The sequence below is a fragment of the Haematobia irritans genome, chromosome 1 (genome assembly GCF_050003625.1).
Source record: "Haematobia irritans isolate KBUSLIRL chromosome 1, ASM5000362v1, whole genome shotgun sequence".
NCBI classification, from domain to species: Eukaryota; Metazoa; Arthropoda; class Insecta; order Diptera; family Muscidae; genus Haematobia; species Haematobia irritans.
In genome coordinates this window covers 277,991,778-278,012,338 of record NC_134397.1, presented here as the reverse complement: position 1 = coordinate 278,012,338, position 20,561 = coordinate 277,991,778, and the positions used below count along the sequence as shown (strand labels likewise).

General features: G+C 33.4%; 1 protein-coding gene and 1 long non-coding RNA gene across 2 annotated transcripts in view; one reads left to right on the top strand and one right to left on the bottom strand.

The window, feature by feature from the left end:
- The window catches only part of LOC142225748 (uncharacterized), an 88,134-nt gene that overhangs the window by 22,190 nt on the left and 45,383 nt on the right, over positions 1 to 20,561 (top strand). The gene's annotated exons all lie outside the window — the stretch shown is intronic.
- On the bottom strand, positions 8,599 to 8,858 carry LOC142219799 (uncharacterized). The gene is made up of 2 exons (XR_012717776.1): positions 8,741 to 8,858; positions 8,599 to 8,673 (listed from the first exon to the last, which is right to left on the bottom strand). It is a non-coding gene; the product is annotated as an uncharacterized LOC142219799 (long non-coding RNA).

Here is a 20,561-nt window from a genome sequence, read left to right as displayed (position 1 = left end):
AAAAGTACAACATGGATTCTCTTCACATCACGTGGTACCACAAGTATTTCTCAGTTATGTGCGAAGCAAAACTTTCCATTATTATTAATCATAGATATGTATGTATGTCACATATTTCATATATTTATGTATGTCACACACTTACCTTAACGTTTGCCGTTCTTTATATCAATTCGAAAACATATATTATGGAGAGTAACTGTTTTCTTGTATTTCTGAAACTGCACGTGGTACATGGAGTACTCTATGAAGTTTTGTTCTCGCAACATACTCGACGTGATCACTCCGAGTACACTTCAATAAGAGAGAAAGAGGAATATGTGTTTGTTGGTAGTGAAGACATCAGAGTAGCAACAAGAAGTTACTCGTGGCTTTTGGTGTTTATTAAAATGTGTACCAATTGTTTTGCGACTCTCTCAAATAGATGTACTCATTTAGCAAGTACACGTGTACTCTGCATTTACAAATGGAATTGTGCAGACCTCTAGTATCTACAATGGAATTATTTAGTTTCTGTTGTTTTTGTTTATGATTGAGTTGGATACAAAGTTGGACTGCATTTAGTGGTTGCAATTTTTTTTAATTAATTAAGCAACTTTTAAAGGGTTCATGAAATCGACATGAATTTTTTTGTGAAAGCTGGGGGTTTTTCTACAACACCACAAAAAAAATCGTAGTTAAACTAACGCTAAATTTAACTTATTTTTATTGCAGAAAAACATATTTTTTCTAGATAAATGTCATTATTATTTTCGAAATTTTCCACAGCCCCATGAAATTTTCCATTTTTAAGTATGTCTCACACATTTTATGAACTTGGGTATAGTAAACATAAGTTCAATATGAACTAAAGCAACAGAAGATTTTAGTACAATTCTCAAAAATGGTAAAAATAAGTAACTGCAGTACGGCTAACACGGTCATGATTTGGCGCCAATGATTTTGTTATTTTATTCATTTTATTTTAACAGGTTGGCTGATAGTACCAACCTTCAAATGATTCGTGTCAAAATTTGACGTCTGTAAGTCAATTAGTTTGTGAGATAGAGCGTATTTTGTGAAGCAACTTTTGTTATTGTGAAAAAAATGGAAAAAATTGCTTACCCACCCACCGTATTCTCCAGATCTGGCTCCCAGCGACTTTTTCTTGTTCTCGGACCTCAAAAGGATGCTCGCAGGGAAAAAATTGGCTGCAATGAAGAGGTGATCGCCGAAACTGAGGCCTATTTTGAGGCAAAGTCGATGGAGTACTACCAAAATGGTTTCAAAAAATTGGAAGGTCGTTATAATCGTTGTATCGCTCTTGAAAGGAACTGTGTTGAATAATAAAAACGAATTTTGACAAAAAAATGTGTTTTTCTTTGTTAGACCGGGGACTTATCAGCCAACCTGTTACTATGAGAGGGTGTAGTTTCGTGAGTAGTAGTGGAAAAGTTAACCAGGACATTATATTTTCCTGGTTTTAATAACGCTTTGTGGAAATCATAGTTCATTCTTGCAAATCTCAATTCTTGTGGAAATCTCAATTTTTGCACGACGTAGTTGATGTTTGCAAGTACCTAGCGCGCCAATGGGCCTATAGACGTCGAAAGTCAGTCACCTTGGATGTATGATATTTTGTTTTAGCTGGCCAATCTACAATTATGAACTGATTTATAAGATCTTTTCTTTGCTACATAGAGCTTGTACCTCTATTAGTTATGGAGATATGCACCTTAAAACATTGTTTTGGTAAAATTTGAATCCTTTATATTTATATTTTCATTTCTTTACTGCATTTATGTGCCAATATGCTTGTGAAAAAAGTTGTAGATTTAAAATTTCAGAAAAAGACAGAATTTTGGATAAAATTTCATTCGTAACTTTTTTCTAACAACTTTTTTTTTGCTTGTATCTTATACTCAATGGGAGGTGGATTTTAAGCTTCATATTGTCCATTCTGTCTAACATATTTCCTCACTTCAAAATTTTGCACTAAACATCGCAGACCGTGGTGAAAAAGTACATTTCCGAAAATCTACCTAACACCAAACCAAATGTAGGCACCATGCCAATTATCCGGGTATAAGGACAGAAAATCTAAAAATTTTATTTTGTTATTGACATGCTCAAAACTGAACAAAAAGGAATGTAAATACCCTATGTGAAATGGATCAACCACGGGACCGGTACAGGACTAGTCCCTAGTGTGTATGGATCAGTCCTAGTTCTGATCAAGACGTGTGAAAGGGACCGGTCACTTTAACATGGGTTTGTAATTGACGGGGTAAATTTACACTTTAGGACACGTCTTGTACTCGTTCCTAAGGATACGTCCTGGGAAATTTTTTGTAGTAGCACTCCATAGACAGGTCATTATGAACCAGTCTCTGAAAAACTCTTAGGAATCTGTTTAATTTTGGTTATCCGAATTGCATCAGAAATGAACAATTTTGAAATATGTTGAACAATAGGTTATTCTGGTAATTCTACTTCACTAAATGTGTAGATTTTTACATCAAGCAAGTATGGAAATCATTAAATTATGACTAGTTAAAAACTGCGACAAAGTGAATCATCGGTACCAGTCCTGTGATAGGTCCGTCAGTGGAAATTTGCACCAATTTCCCGTAGGGTTTATAAATGGTTATCCAAATGTTATGAAAAATTCTGTATTTCAATTAAAAACAAATATCAATATCAAAAATAAAAATTCATATTATAAATTTATGTCCCATTTAGTTAAAAAAATATATTTGTGAAAATTCGGTTTATAAAGTAGAAAAAAAAAATAAATTCAGTAAATATATACATTATTCGCCAAAAGGCACCAAATTTTCTAAACCTTCTACAATTGCATTGTACAAATTGTTTGAATTAAACTTATACCCTGTTCCTGTATGTCGAGCAAAAGCCTTCTTTCTTATTTCAAACGACAGCCTTTTTTTCGTATTTCAAACTAAAGAAATTTGATTTTGATATGTGTCAAGAAAAAAGGTAAAAACATTGTTAACATTTGAATGAATTCTCAGGCCAAAAATTTGAAAATACTCATTTTTGATAACATTGTGACGCAGAATTCAACTTTCGAAAGTACTCGATGAGAGAAGAAAAGAAATTTCTGGATTTTGCTAGATAGGTTGCCGTTCGTTTTTTTATGAGCCTCTAAAGTTTTGTTGCCAGATTCGATTTTGAGCACTTTTTTTTTGCAATTTTTGTTTGGCTCGAAAAATGCTGTGAATTTGTTCTTGATATATAACAGAGTTGTAGCTTTTCACTCGGCCAACAAAAATGCTGAATATATTAGTTTGGAAAATGTTAATCTTTATGCTAAAAATCGCAAAAATATCGAAAACCACTTTTATCACTGATTTTTTTCCGTTTTTCGACTACAGCTCTTGAACTATTGAAATTTTTACCAAACAGTCGAGGGAAGAAATGTAGCCCATGAAATTATGAACAACTTTGCTTGGTTTCAGTTTTTGAAGTTAAAAAACATAACGATTTCTTAATTTGCCCTTTCAACAGAAGTATTAGAAAAGGGTTATAGTTATTTATTAACATAGGTTGACCTCCCGCATTGTTTTGTCCAAATACATTGCAAAATTGTTCCAAATTTGATTGGGAATTGTTCCACTTTATAAGGTGTAAGATAACCTAAAAATTTGGAAAGAACCAGAAGCACCCAGGAAACAATATACTGGTCGCATTTTGGACTCATAAGTTTCTAGGGTCTTACGAGTAAATATCCAATTGCTCACAATCGTGTGGATTGCCTAAAATTACACCGGAATTAGGAACAAATTTTTTAATATTTTTCGCTTGAAAAACCTGCTTTAAATCACGAATATGGTAGGGATCTATAGTACAAACTAATAATCGATTTTTCGACATTTCGATTATTGACTTTTAATCAAAAATCGATTTTCGATTATTTTTACCAATGAAAATTCGAGTATTCGATTTTTCATAATCGATTTTCATAGAAATAATGATTCTAAAAAATATTCGATTTTATGAAATCTATTTGTCTTTTTGTGAGTATTATTAACAATATTTGGTAAGAAAAGCAAAAAATTAGTGTTCCAGTCAAACATGTTAATTTTTAAATTTGTTTAAAAATTAAAATGTTCAATATAAAATGTTTAACATGTGCCAATCATTAATTTTTATTTCCCCAAATAATTACACTATAAATTCAAGGAAATTGAAAACACAAAGACTCATTTCCACCAATTTGATATTTTATTTAATAAAATCAGAATTTTTATTTTTCTAGTTCAAAATTTAAACTAAATTTTTGGTGGTCAAAATTAAAAATTAGTTGAAAATCTAAAATCGATTTTGCGATTATTTTTAGCTTAATAATCGATTTCGACTTTTTTAGATTTTCATGCCAAAATTCGAATAATCGATTAATCGATTTTCGATTTATAGATCCCTAGAATATGGAAATATTTGTGCTGCAAGTAATATATATGTTATATATAATATTATAGTGAGTGAATTTTCAATAAATTAAATTAAATAAATTAAATTAAATTAATTTTTGAATTTTCACTTGTTTAATTTTTAATTTGTCGTATGTGTATCAGTTTAATCGAAGTACTGGAATATTTCTATTTATCCTTTATATTGAACATTTCATAGTGTACATATTTCCACAACAATAGAGATTCAAATTTAATTATTTATCACTTAAATCGAGCTATTGTACTCATGGTATACCATTGATATTGTGGAAATGGCGGCAGTGCTGGTGCTAGATTTGGTAATCGAAAATTTGTCTACTCTTTGATGGCCTAATGGATGTTAGTCTCTTTATTAGTGTACGCTAGAATACAGACACAATACTCGTATCTATAGAGTGATTTCAGGTGAACGCGTCTAATCGAATTTCTTATTAAATTATTAATAAATAAAACAACAAAAACAACAATAGGTATTTCACAAATTGATTGATTAATGGCTAAAAGGGTCTTCTCCTCCCCCCCAATATCTGACAGAGTATTTGATTGAGGTAGATATAACATATAAAGAAGTTTGAGTAAAAGACTGAAAGTGAAAGAGACAGCGTTAGATAGTCAATGATAGAAGCCTCAGGTTTCTTGAATAGGAATATTTATATACACAGAATCTGTGTAGTAAAAGATGATACTCGTTTGGAATAGAAAACATCTCAGTAATACAATAACGCCTTAAGTAAAATTATTAATATGAACAACAAGCATTAATGAAAGGGCGGGAATGGCTATCGCCCATATTCTGCTTTGCAATATTTTCATCCCTCCATATAATTCAAACTACAAAGGGTTATAGTTCGAAGTTCAGTGAATTAAGCTAATGAGAAAATTCTTGGGAATTTGTACTATTTGTACTGTTATGGGCGGTATAGAAGCCATCATACCTTCCCCTATGGTATGAGTTTATAGTAAATTGATATTACCTTTGTTGGTAATATCAATTTACTATAAACTCAGACTGTTTTTCATATGTTTGGGTGTAAAAATTATATGTTTCGAACTGAAATATTTTAACACAATATTTTTAAGTACAAGCAAGCTTAGATGCAAACATATTTGTTTAGAAAGAGAGACCTAGAGAGTATGCTGCAAGTAAAATAATGGAAATTGGCGCCTTAAAAATATATCCACACAAAGAAAATTTCATTAAAATTTTTTACTACCAGTGTATGCCCTAAGGTAAAACACAAGTAAGGAAAGTCTAAAGTCGGTCGGGGCCGACTATATTATACCCTGCACCACTTTGTAGATCTAAATTGTCGATACCATATCACATCCGTCATATGTGTTAGATTTAGTTAATTTAGTCTTGTTAGATTTAGTCAATTCGATACTTACTACTTCGACGTTTCCTATTCTATGGAAGAAAGCGCGGGTTGTTCCGATTCCTAAGTCGGCCAGAGTTAGGGGTCCGGAAGATTTGAGGCCCATATCAATACTCCCGGCAGTTTCGAAGATAGTGGAGCTCTTAATAAAGGACCGAGTATTGTCGCAAACTAGAAACGCAATCTTCAATTCACAATATGCTCTTCGTGCTGGACACAATGCTACATCTCTTCTTGTGCACTTGACGGACACTGCTAGAAGGTGTGAGAATGAAAAAAGGTTGTCTATTCTTGTGTCCCTGGACTTAACCAAAGCTTTTAATTCTATTTGTTATATTACGATGATAAGCTCAGGAATAACTTTAATTTTTCTAATTCGGCGTGTAGGTTGATATGGTCCTTTTTGACTGGTAGGTCGTAATTTGTAGAGATGAACTGTGCTGTGTCTAGCAATCTGGGATTATCATCGGGTGTACCCCAAGGCACTGTCCTGGGACCCCTTTTATTCATTTTGTATATAAATGACCTCCCTGATTGTGTGGATAGCAGATTCTGTACCCTGTTTTTGTTTGCGGACGGCATATTTTTACATTTTAGTTCTGCACGGAATTGCCCTGATTTATTGCGTGATAATATACAATCTTGCCTCGATCGGATTTTTCAATGGTCGGCAGTGAATGCGTTGGCCATTAATCCGGTCAAATCTAAAGCTATCGCATTTTGCTCCTCGAGTCGTTATTTCAATTATGGATTATTTATTGATGGGACTGCTATCGAATTTGTTAGTCAATTTAATTGTCTTGGAGTTATTCTAGATGAGCAGCTATAGCGTATACGCTTTTTGTTCCACATAGAATCTGTCCAGCGTAAGGTCTTGTGTGTTCTACGAAGGATTTATTCTACTAACATTTATTTGCCACTTGGTACTAAGTATCGTATAGTTCATGCCGCAGGTACTATATGGACTCGAGGTCTATTCGGGCACTACATCTAACAATATTGACTTACTTGGACGTATTGTTAATTCTGTGGCGAGATTTGTCTTTGGCGTTAGGAGAAGGGAACATATATCGGGTTATGTTAGAGAATTGTTAGGATCTTCTTTCAGGGATTTCGTTAAGATTCGCGCAGTATATCTTTTCTATAGGACGCTTAAGTGCGGAGTAGTTTTACCACTATGTAATGCATTTTCTTTTATTCGGTCTGCAAGGGTTAATCATATTGATATTCCTCTGAGTACGTGTAGTACCTTCGATAGATCTTTTCTGATTCGTGTGGCACGTTGTTGGAATTATTTGTCCATTGAATTACAGACTTTTTCACACTCTAATAATGCTTTTAGGCGTAAGCTTTTGCAACATTTTTCGGGTGATACTGAATGATTCTCTATTTTTGTGTTGCTTTAACATGGAGAATTGGGCATATTTTAGTGTTCATTTTTTAAATGTATTTATAAATGGGGGGGGGGGGGAGCCAAATATATTTTGGTTAAGTATTTTTTTTTTTTTGTAATTTAGGTAATCTAGATTTTAAGTTTTTGAATTTAATTATTTTCTATAATTCAGGTATTTTGTTTTGCTATGTAATACGTTTTTTTGGCCCTAGGACTTTTGTATTACTTCGTGGATTAATATATAAATAAATAAATAAAAATGTGTTGGGGGCTATATATAAAGGTTTGTCCCAAATACATACATTTAAATATCACTCGATCTGGACAGAATTTAATAGACTTCTACAAAATCTATAGACTCAAAATTTAAGTCGGCTAATACACTAGGGTGGAGCACAATGTTAGTAAAAAAAAATATGAGAAACATTTAAATCTGAAGCAATTTTACGGAAGTTTCCTTTAAAAAGTTTATTTATGATTTATCGCCCGATATATATGTATTAAAAGTTTAGGAAAATTAGAGTCATTTTTACAACTTTTCGACTAAGCAGTGGCGATTTTACAAGGAAAATTTTGGTATTTTGACCATTTTTGTCGAAATCAGAAAAACATATATGGGAGCTATATCTAGGGATGCCAGATTTTAAAGAGGAAAAAAGAGCTTATAAAAAGAGCACATACGAAAGGAATAGAGTACACTTTTTCAAATAAAAGAAAATCATTTAATTTAATTGAAATATAATTCATTTAAACAAAGCAAAAAGGTACATACCATAAACATAAAATAAGTCACTTTCAACTCATGCTAATTTTCTTACTTGTAAGTCATTTTTTGTTGTTTTTGTGAAAAACGTTATTGAAGAAGTTTGATTACATTTAGAACAGAGAACAAAGTGAAGAAGCAACATCGGCATGCTCTTCTACGACTCTGATATATAAAGTAACACACTATTTAATTAGAAAATAACGGCTAGGAAAATCTCTTAGTCCCTGCCAACATTTTTTGAATTTGGGGGCGCTTCTGAGAATCCCCACTACGTCGAAAACAATCATATACGACATCAAAAACTCGTCGGAAAAGCGCCGTCACTATTGAGAAGTTGTACCACGCCAAGTTACTACGAAAAAGTTTCTCATCAGTGCAATTATTAGGTGCCTATTTAGATCAATTTCGAAGGACGCCAATAAGAACCCCTGCAAACTATCAGAAAAAGTGAATTTTAAGGTAATTGTAGAAGAATCATTGTGGTCAAGTAAAACACGATTGTGTAGATGTTTATTGATTTGATTAAACATTTATAATTTCTTATAAATATAACATTTTTCGGTTTATCTCATCACATTTAACATAATTTTTTGCATTAATAAAAGAATGATGTTGAGTTTTAAGTAGCAAGTTACATATTACAGCGTCTATCAGCCAGTTTGTTTATTTTCGATGGAGACAGCGTGCCTGGAAAAATAGTTGAAAAACGATCACTTTATTCTATTTGGAAATTCGAAAATTGTTCACCATATACCTTTCACAATTTTAAGCGTAATATCTATGTTTTCAGAACTTTATTTTCGTTTTTATTTAAATAAAATATAACAAGCTGGTTGCGCTTGGCGTTTCAACAAAAATAAAATGGCTCTTCTAACAGTAGTGATGGCAAAATACTTTCATGTACATTTTGTACTTTTTGATATGCTTCCCCCATCACAGTTCGCGATGGTTGTGGTGACATTTACGAGTCTGTGGTAGCGATGAGGATGAAATGGAACTTTGAAATGCTGGCAGGGGTGCGACATTTACATATTTTCAGTTTACTTTTACCATTTGATTAATATTTGTTGTGATGCAGAAAAAAGAGCACTTTCGCGTGCTCTTTTGGCCTATCTTGTTTTAAGAGCACATTTTGTAAAAAAGAGCACATGTGCTCTTTAAAAGAGCACGTCTGACATCCCTAGCTATATCTAAATCTGAACCGATTTCAACCAAATTTGGCACGCATAGCTACAATGCAAATTCTACTCCCTGTGCAAAATTTCAACTAAATCGGAGTTTAAAATTGGCCTCTGTGGTCATATGAGTGTAAATCGGGCGAAAGCTATATATGGGAGCTATATCTAAATCTGAACCGATTTCAACCAAATTTGGCACGCATAGCCACAAAGCTAATTCTATTCCCTGTGCAAAATGTCAACTAAATTGGAGCTAAAAGTTGGCCTCTGTGGTCGTATGAGTGTAAATCTTTTGCTTTCCAATTTAGTGGAAATGTTTATGGGTTTTGGCGCGACAAAAATTTTCTTCCTCTTTTTAACATTTGACCACGTAGGGAGAGGCCCTGGCTGAGTTGAAAAACTAATTTAAGTTGCCGGATTCAATTAAAATATTCAGAGATGGTAGTGCGCAGGGCTGTGGAGTCGAGTTAATTTTGCCCGACTACGGCTCCGACTCCAGCATTTCTTATAAGCTTCGACTCCGACTCCGGAGTCGACTCCAGGTGGTGTACCTAAATCACATTTTAACAGTATTCCAATTGTATTTTTAAGGTTTCACCGATATTAGTATTCTATTTGTCCAAAAGTACTCTAATTTTAAATTTCGAAACGACTCGACGACAAACCTTAGCATTTTAGGGATGTAAAAGCTCTACATTTTAAATACGACACAAGACTATATAGAGACCACATCAAAATATGTGTAGATAATTACCATCTCCAGAATATGTATTTATAAAAACACAAAATTTCAAAAAATAATTACACGCAGAGAAGGAATATGATCATCTCAAACATGTTTCAAGAGCAAAATGTTATTTTTGTATGGTGACCATGTAACATGTTTGTCACTAAAATGTTATTTTCACGTCAAAATAAATGGCTGCGAAAACCATGTTACATGGTCACCACCCAAAAATAACATTTTGCTCTTAGAACATCTTTGAGGTGATCATATTCCTTCTCTGGGTGTAGGCTTCCAGAAGTTTAAGGAGTAAAATCCTGGTATTGGTTTATATATGCATTTTATAAAAAATAAATCTATATAAAAAAGAAAAATACACAAAAAACAAAATGCCGGGCTAATCAGATAGAAAGTTTAGATGCTAAACAATGTAATGTGTCTGATATATAAAACAAACATAAACTGCCAAAAATTAGGACGGACGGAATTTTAAATAACCACTATCATACAACAGATGACAAGAATAGCTGGACAGTTACGAATATTGTTTCTATAAAAGTAAAATGGTGAAACATCGATTTATAAATGGTCTATCAGTTATGGACATTAGGGGCCATTAATTTAATGGAAAGAATTACGAGTGGCTTTGATGAAACAAACTTTCTCCCAAAAGACCGGCTCAGATGGCACGTTGGCAGAGGTTATTACAGCTTCCAAGGACGTCGGCTGTATATGGAGATTTCTCAAGTAATTATGTAGGGCTACCTCAAAATCTGGGCTGACGGGAAATTTCCGCATTTATTTATGGATCTCAAATAACTCTAAATTCAAAATTTCTGACAGATCTTATGAAAATTTTAGACTGGAAAAAAATTCTTAAAACAAATCGGAAGTTGGGTTTATTTGTAGGTGCCATATCACAAAATTTTCCGGTATAACCCATCTTCAAACTCGACATGCTTGCCAAAAATTCAAAACGTTAGGTTCTATTGCTGTACGAGTATTGCCTTAAAATTGTACCGTTATCAAGAGTGTATATAGGGCCAAAAATCGATATTTTAATGTGTTAAAAATGAACAATAGAATTCAGCCCATATTCTAGTAAAACCTTATTTTTTATATCACCGTGAAATTTCACCCATATAAATACACATTCAATGGCCTGAAACCCAGTACTTCGTTTTTCGATTAAAAGCCCTAATGGAATCTAAATTGTCGAAATATTTCCTTAATTACAAAGATATGAAGTGTTTTTCAAATCTTGTTTCGCCGGAGTCGGAGTCGAGTAAAATTTCTACGACTCCGGCTCCGACTCCAGCAAAATCATCTGACTATGACTCCAAGACTTCGACTCCGGTTCCGACTCCACAGCCCTGGTAGTGCGGCGAAAATTCAGTATTTATATTTTTTTAAATTACTTACATAAATGAAAATTAAAAAATTAAGAAAACTTTTGTTTTACGAAGTATATTTAACGTATCTTAGTAATGATATAGTGGATTAGTTATTAGCCTATAATTACTGATTTTTAATGATATTATGGAAAGGTAAAAATGTTGGCCAAAATAGTTGTACCCTTTATTGAACAATCTACTCATTTCAGTTATTAGACTCTGTTGGTTAAGCGTTATTTTATTCGCTGAAAACGAACTGATGTCGAATTTTATGAAATCTATACGAATTGCCACATTTTTCCAAATCCTATTCATTTGTAATCTATTGGTGAAATTTATCTACTCATTGGTAAGAGGAAACCTCAAATTATAATTCCTTTATTGTCCCACAAGTATTCCTACTTTAAATCGTTTACATAAACATAGATAATGACTTAGCGATTAGTGTGTATGGGAGAATACATTTACAACCAAATGTCGTTTGAATGTAAATAAACTTTTAAACGATTCACCGCTTGGTCTTATCAAACCAACCTCAAAACAGAAGAATTTCAAATAAACTGGAAATGAAATCTGTGTGAGATAATCGTGAATTTCCTGCGGAAATTTGAAACTATACCACAAAATGCCACAAAACAAAGAATTGATGAAGAAATGTCAATCAAAAATCCTAAACTTCTTCACAAGACAGTCGTCGGTAGATGGGAAACATGGACAAGGGCATGCATCCGTCAGAGATGCTTGAAGTTTCTTCACTGATAAACGTCTAATATTAAAGCAACCGCAACAGAAGAAGATGTGACACCAGCCAGTTTTATGGCATGTCCGTGAATGGCGATGATGACGATGGGACATACCCACCATGGAGTGGTATGACTTTCGAGCTTTCTTCGAGTGGCAAAACGCGACAAGCGACAACATCATACACAAGCAAGCAATCATACATGAACACAAACACACACACAATCTCACACTCAGCATGAATATCTTTGGAAATATTTACATACCAACATACACGCAGGCTGGCATGCATACATTTGTACAAGTGGCACTGAATTCGAATGTATAAACATATTTCCGTTTCCTTTGAGAAAAGCCAACATGAAACACGTACACACACATGTGAACGCGCTCTCTCACTCTCTTTGCCTATGGTGTATATGTATATATTTGCTATACACCCACGTACGTACGGCATGAAATATTTACCATAAGATACCGTTACATTCGCAATTTCCACTGCATAAAAACTAACAAGGCATTTTATTTATCTTGTGAAAATAGGATTGAGAGGGATGGGTAAACGTGAACGTATCATGGAGTACATACGTAATGAATGAACGTTGGAGTCTTTTAGTAAAGGTGGAAGTAATAATCGGACATGGCAAAGAGGGCAACAGGAGATATAGTACATGATAAGACTTCGTGTAATTCACATCCGAGTTGTTGTAATAACTGTTTGTGAAATGTGATATACAAAGTGGCTGATATGTATTGCAACCAACTTCGGGGTGCTCCCATTTCTAAGCCACTCGTCTAACGTCTATTTTTGTGTGGGGGAGAAAAAGAGCATTTTTGCAGCAGAAAATCAAATTATTTATTTTATTTATAATTATATTTATTTTAATTATTTATGATTTTTGGAATGTTAGAGAACAACAGGATTTTATATCTTATAATTGACAGTACTAGCTTAATTTTGATAAATCAATTCAATGTGAATATCAGAAAGGAATATTAGAATAATATTTAAAAAATAAAATTTGGATAATTAATTCATTAATTAATTTAAAAAAAAAAATAATAAGAAAAAAGAAAAAAAATTTAATTTCGTTTTTAATTATTTTAGCATTGCTAATAGCTTGTATCCGAAATGGCAAGTTTCAAAGGCGATAAGCGTGTTTCTTTCAGAAACAAGGTATTTAATCCTAGGGTGAATTATTTTTAGGCCTCTGTTCGATCTTGCAAATTGGACGGTTGTTTCGTGTAAATGTGGAGTTGTATGAGACATTTCGCTTTCACAAAATTTTCAAACGTTATATTAAAAATTTTTTATGACGATTCTGAGATCCTATCTCGCCGAACCTTGCTATTATTTTTATACCCTGCGCCACACTGTGGAACAGGGTATTATAAGTTAGTGCATATGTTTATATGCTATTTTCGATCTTGAGGTATCGGGAAAATCGCAATTGGAAAAAATGACATATCCGTATAAGAGAGTTGGTATTGAATAAGCCTTAGAAATCATCATTCGTGTGTTAAGCAGTGTACTTGTACGTATCACCCCTAAGTTCCGAAGCATTCCATTTAGTCTTCCCACAGCGCAACATATGTGATTTGACCAGGTTAGATTTGATGTTTGATGTTTTGTAGCCAATCTTCTGTAATCTATAATCTTTGATGGATTGCATACAAAGTTCGATACCAAGATCGAAATAATTGGGTTATGTTACAAGTTACCGATGGGAACAAATCCTAAAACGTCTTCTCTCCTCTAAATTGTAAGCTCATATGGAGTCCATGTTAGATAAAAAAATGACAGATTGAATACGTATCTATGTAAGCAATTTTAGTTACAGAGGAGTATGTACATATGTACTGCTGAACCGATATCGACCAATTTTCCATAGTAGTTAGAGGGAATATACTAACATTTAGCAAAAAATTTCAAATCTACACTGACAAAAATATTGTCGTGAGAACAAAGATTTCACTTCCTTAAAATACGAATGCAAATTTTGCTTAGCGTAGAAGAAGCATTTCTCTAATATAAAGTTTTTTTTGTTGTCCAAAAGTCGATAAACTTTTCAATGAAGTCGTGTTGTCCTTATAGTTAAGTGACTTGACTTAAAAATGGGTATCATAACATGAAAGAAAAATTTTTTTGGCTAAGGTCAACTTGACTTTAAAAATTCAGAAAAATTCTTTAAAATTAATGAAATTGTCTTTAAATTTGTTGTCTTTATGCATCTTGACTACAAAGCAAAGAATCGTTCAAATATAGGACATGTTTTTCAACACTTTATTTTAAAGACATTTTTACTTGAAACACAGCATAATTTCTACTGGAAGTCGTGTCTGAATTTGGAAAATAAAGTTGTCGTTAATTTGTTTTTAAAGGACTTTGATAGCATATGTAGAAAAAAATCAGAAAAAGCGGAAAAGGCGAAAAATTAAAATTTGCTTCCTAGATTCAAGCACACAAATCCCAAATTTAAAAGAGAATTGTGTCTTAAAAATATCCTTACTTCAATTCTCCGCTTCTTTGGCTCGGAATCAATACCAAAATTGTTAAAGTAAAGACAAAATCTTTGGAACCGGGCATGCTGTTTTTTCAGTGTACGGATCGGATAAAATATACTCCTCCATGAGTCTCATGATATCACATCTGGTGATAGGTTTATAAAAGCGCGGATATAATCATAATTTTTGGAATGGTTACTAGAAAGAAGAAATTTGTTCCTCCGTGAGGTTTAAAATTCCAATCTTGGTACCAATTATATGTGGACAACACATAATATTCAAGCAAATGCATTGAACATGTAATATCACCGTTGGTGATATTCCACTGATAATTGAAATGCCCTTAAAAACGATCATGAAGAGCACTGGAGATAATGTATGTTAAGTGCATTTGGTTGTTTAGGGTGGTCTCTATTATCAGTGCATTGGGTGTCGTTGTGTTTAAGATCTTCTCTCCTAAGAAGACCATAATAAAACTCCGCAGCATTTGTATATTTAGGATAGCGATAAGATTATAGGCTTAGCATGGGGTAACCAAGTGTTGCCTCTAGACTAGATTTAAGATTTGTCAAAACCTTTGTGATAACAGAGGTTCAAATAAAGATTTAGTATGAAAAAACTACTCAACACGTTTGTTTTGATTACAAACACATAATTATGGACACATTTTTTAAAGGTTATAAAAGGGCATATACTGACATCGCATAACAAGTTTCAACAAGATATGATGAAATTTGCTCCCCCAGGATGCTCATGAAGTAGAAGATGAATTTACATGAGATTCGGTTCTGCATTAAAAGTTTGCATATAGATCCCAAATTGAGTTATCCATCCCAGTCACATCTATACTAAAGAACATGGAAAAGTTTATTCGCCCGAACGGAAACATTTATAGCCAGGCGTGTATCTAGAGTTTTCTTTTTAATGGCTCAATTAAGCAAGTTCCTTAATCTTCTTTGTCCACAAAGCTCGCACAATAATTAATTATAAATAAAAACATGCATTTGGTCGTTAATCGATAGTTTCGATATCAGGCTCAAATGAAAATAAATAAATAGTATAGGAAGCTCATCCAAATAGGACATTTATTTATTTAAGGTGGGTATTAAGTTCGAGTTTAGCTGCTAAAATCGCTATTTTTCACGATTACTTTTCTTTAATAATCCATTTTAAGGAATACAAACTTTGTGAAAAGTTGCTTTGGGCTATTCCCCATCAAGTTATAATTTTTTTTTGCAACAAATATGTATAATTTTATGCCTTTTATACTGATTTAGTTTTCACTTTAGCGGCAAAACTCGAACTTATGTTAGTACTCACCTTAATTCATCAATGGATTCCGTACAAGGATAATTGCTGTTTGACTTTGCTTGCTTTACAAAGCTGCTGAAAAAAGCAGTGCATTGCATATTTTTGTTCAATGCATTTTTTAAGAAAATCTTGAGAAGCATTTGCCATAAAAGTTATGCACACCAGTGTTGTGGTATCATAGACACCATTTCTTTTAAAAAATATCATAAATTTTATAATTCGAAATGGTTAAGATATTTTGCATTTCATTTGCATATAAATATGGTCATATTTATTAGCATAATATCACTTGTAGAATGGTCCTTGTGCATCTCATTAGCAAACAGACACATGCATCGCACTCCATACGTTTTTATCGTTTCCCCCCTAATGGCATTTGCAATAAAATTTGACTTCCTTTTTTAGAGGAATTGCAAATACGCATAAAATGATGATCAATTGCAATTGAGTGCAGGAGACTGTCGGGTTTTGTTTTCCTTGGTCCATTTCTAACTGCATGTGAATTGTGTTCCACAACAACAACTACAACCAGTAGTGACAACTTGAATAAATGGCATTCATTGAACGATAAACATATTCAAGGTAATACCATTTGCCATGCCACAATTGCTTTTTAAAATTTCTATAATGCAAAACAATGCCAACAACAACCGACGGATCCTATATAAGTAGAAAAAAAAAAACAAACAAACAATAGCAATGAAAATCTGCACCAGATTTATTCCTGAACAAAAAATAATGTTAACAGCAATAGCAGCAGCTGCTGCTGCTATAATGTCAACAGCAGAGAACTCATTGCTCCAAACTGTAACAAATAAGTAAGTGGTTGTTGGCAAACACATACACACACACACTCAAACCCACAGAAAAGAAGCAAGGACACAACATATTGATGACTGACTTTCATGAATCCTTTGCATTATGCCATCTATGAAGGATAAATGATTGACTGCCTGTATTGGACATGGGACCGTTATGGAAAAATATTACCAAAGTAAAGCGCATATGCAAAGAGTGGAATAAATAAACGACAATTTCCCCCATTGCCCGACTACCTTTCATTTCACAAATGTCCTTTGAAGTGGAGGATATAAAATCAATTGAAATCAATAAGCTTTGTTCACATGCATTTCAAAGAGAAAAATTTATAAAAAATATAAATAATTTTATGTATTTATTCATTTTGACCATACATACAATAACAAGTGGAAAAACTCCATTCTATTAAATATTAAACTATAATAAATGGTCAGATATGAAAAATACTTGCGAAAAAATTTATAAAGGGATTTTTGAAAATAAGAGCAGGGTTGGCCCGTCACAAACTGTGACTTTTGCGACATACATTTGCGACGGTATAATACCTATGTCGCAAAAGTCGTAAACCTACTGTAGAAAACATAATTTTGAATAGAAGAACTCCTGAACATTTTTTAATTTAGCTTGACAGCATTCGCTGTGAGTTTCTGCAGAATTTTGTGAAAGTTTTCCCACGGTCAAGCCTATTTTCTTACACCCAAAAATAAGTGAACCCACGGTGGAAGAAAATGTAGGTTTATTTTAGAAAATTTTAACTAAAATAGTTTTCTAATTGCAACATGTTACAAATAAGTTAATACTTTTTGTCAAATCGAAGAAATTTTTTTAAAAATAATTATTTTTTTTCTGTTGTTTAAGAAAATTTCATATGTTGAATTTCATATGTTTAGCGCTGTACGAAGTTCTAGACAGGTAAAATTTTAGTAAAATTTACTCATTTGAGAGACTTATGAACTCAATTTAAGCAAACTTCTACCATTTTAGGAAAATATGAACTATTTTATTTTTTAGTAAAATTGTGCACTATATTTGTATGCAACTTTTTTTCTTATTTTTAGTTCACGTCATTAAAGTTAGCAAAAAATTATTCAAATAAGGAACATTTAAGGACAGGAGACTGAACTTAAAGCTAAGAAAGGACGGTTATCATGTACTCGTGCAAAAGGCAATAGGGAAAATGTGGGGACTAAAACCTTCTCTTCGCACATACCATCGTCTTGGATATCATCGAATTTGCTGCCTAGCTGACGCGACTAAAGTATTTTGAATTTGCGACTTTTGTTACTTTTTCTACATTTACGACATGTATGTGACGTTTACGACGTTTACAACTTTGCGACAGTCGCAAACCTAAAAAAGTTTGATACAGACCATCTCTGAATAAGAGGCGATTTGCTCTTTCCAAAGAAATTTTTTAATTGTCCCTTCATTTTTTACTGAACCCAGAAATGACTAACTAGAGTTTAGTCAATCTGTAATTAGTATGCGAACTGGCTCTAATCAGTCAAAAAGTGTAAAATTATCTCTAAACAGCAGTTCACTTATGCAAGATATGTTTCCATTCGCTGTCAGTTTCTGAAGAAATTTGTTAATTTGTGAAAAGTTAATTATGAGTGACTACAGACAATCAAGTTGACTGCACCATCGAGTGGGACATAGACTCCCATAAGTTATTCTCTAGTTTACTTTTTTAAATTCGCTAAGAATTGTATAAGCATTCTTGAGAATTGAAACTTCTTCATATATATCATTTGGAACTCATCGAATTCGCTGTCCTTACTGAAGTATTTTGTGTTTGCGACGTTTTTTTTTACTTTTTCTACAAACCTAAAAAACAGACCATCTCTGGTGCAGAGTGCTATTCACAGCAAAAAATATTCATAAATTTGGAAGCTGTACAAAAGATTACTGTATTCTGGAAGCAGTAATTTGCTGCGCTATTTATTCGGAGCAAAATTCAATACATTTTTATGGTGACGGGGGTATAATAAGTTTGTCATTCGGTTTGTAACACATCGAAATATCGATTTCCGACTATATAAAGTATATATATTCTTGATCAGGGAGAAATTCTAAGACGATATAAGCATGTCCATCTGTCTGTCTGTTGTAATCACGCTACAACCCTCAATAATGGCGCTATCGTCCTGAAATTTGGCACAGATTCGAGTTTTGTTTGCAGGCAGGTCAAGTTGGCTATATCGGTCTAAGTTTTGATATAGTACCCATATAAACCGACCTCCCGATTTGGGGCCTTGGGCTTTTTATCCAATTTGCCTTAAATTTGAAATTTAGAGGTGTTTTAATACCATCAAAGAGTGTGCCGAAAATTGTTCCTATCGGTCCATGTTTTCGTATAGCCCCTATATAGAGCGGTTTCCGGATTTTGCTTCTTGGCAATTTCAGGCCAATTTGATAAAAAATACAGTTTCTGGTATTTTTTATCAAATTGGCCTGAAATTGAAAATCTAGAGGTATTTTAGGACCATAAAGAGATGTGTCGAAAATAGTTCGTATCGGTCCATGTTTTCGTACAGCCCACATATAGACCGATCTCCAGATTTTTTTTCTTGGGCTTCTAGAAACTGTATTTACTATCCGATTTGCTTTGGTGTGTCGAAAATGGGGAGTATCGGTCCAAGTTTTGATATATCTCCCATATAGGATCTCACGATATTTCTTCTTGGGCGTCTAGAAACTGTATTTTCTATCAGATTTGCTTGAAATTGAAATCTAGAGGTATTTTAAGACCACAAGTAGTGTGTCGAAAATGGGGAGTAAACCGATCCCCCGATTTGGGGTCTTGAGCTTCTAGAAACAGTAGTTTTTATTCGATTTTCCTAAAATTGGAAATCGAGATGAGATGAAAATGGGGTGTATCGGTCCATGTTTCGTTGTAGCCCCCATATAGACCGATCTCCCAAATTTACTTCTTGGACTTATAGATTCCGTAGTTTTTATCCAATTTGCCAGAAATTAGAAATCTAGAGGTATTTTAGGACGTTATTGTTGTTTTTGATCTCAGCTTAAAGCCATGCATTGACTAAACTACAAGTGTAGCTTAGGTATTTGAAGAGAAGGTATTTTAGGACCATAAAGAGGTGTGTCGAAAATGGTCCATATCGGTCCATATTTTGGTATAGCCCAATTATAGACTGATCGCCCGATTTTAGTCGTTTTTACCCAATTTGTCTGAAATTGGAATTCTAGAGGTATTTGAGGAACATTAAGAGATGTGTCGACAATTTTGAGCATTGGTCCATGTTTTGGTATTGCTCCCATATAAACCTACCTCCCGGATTTATTTCGTAGGCTGCTAGAATCTGTAGTTTTTATCCACTTTGCCTGAAAATGTAAATATACTGGTAGTTTAGACCCTCAAAAATTTGTATCGCATTTATTTCTACCGGTCCATTATCTAAGACATTATCGATCGACCGATTTCACTTCCTGAGGGTATAGCGGGAGCACTGATCATATAAATTGCTTGAAACTAAAATAACATTTCCAGATTTTACTCCTCGTTATCATTTAAATAATGGCGGTAAAAATCATCGGATTTAAGATTTCAAATCAAGGTTTGAACACCGTTTGGACTCGGTTATAAAAAGGAGGTCCCTTATCATTGAGCTTAACATGGAATCGGGCAGCACTCAGTGATAAGAGAGAAGTTCACCAATGTGGTATCACAATGGACTGAATTGTCTAAGTGAGCCTGATACATCGGGCTGCCACCTAACCTAACCTAACCTAAGGTTTTTTTTTAATCATTTACACGATATGTTTATGATTTCTCTAAAATTCAAACAAAATTGGTTCTTATAAATCCAGAATCTGATCTAGTATTCATAGGTAGAATCTTTAAATTTATCTTCGGGAAGTGTACTGGTTGAATTGATCTGT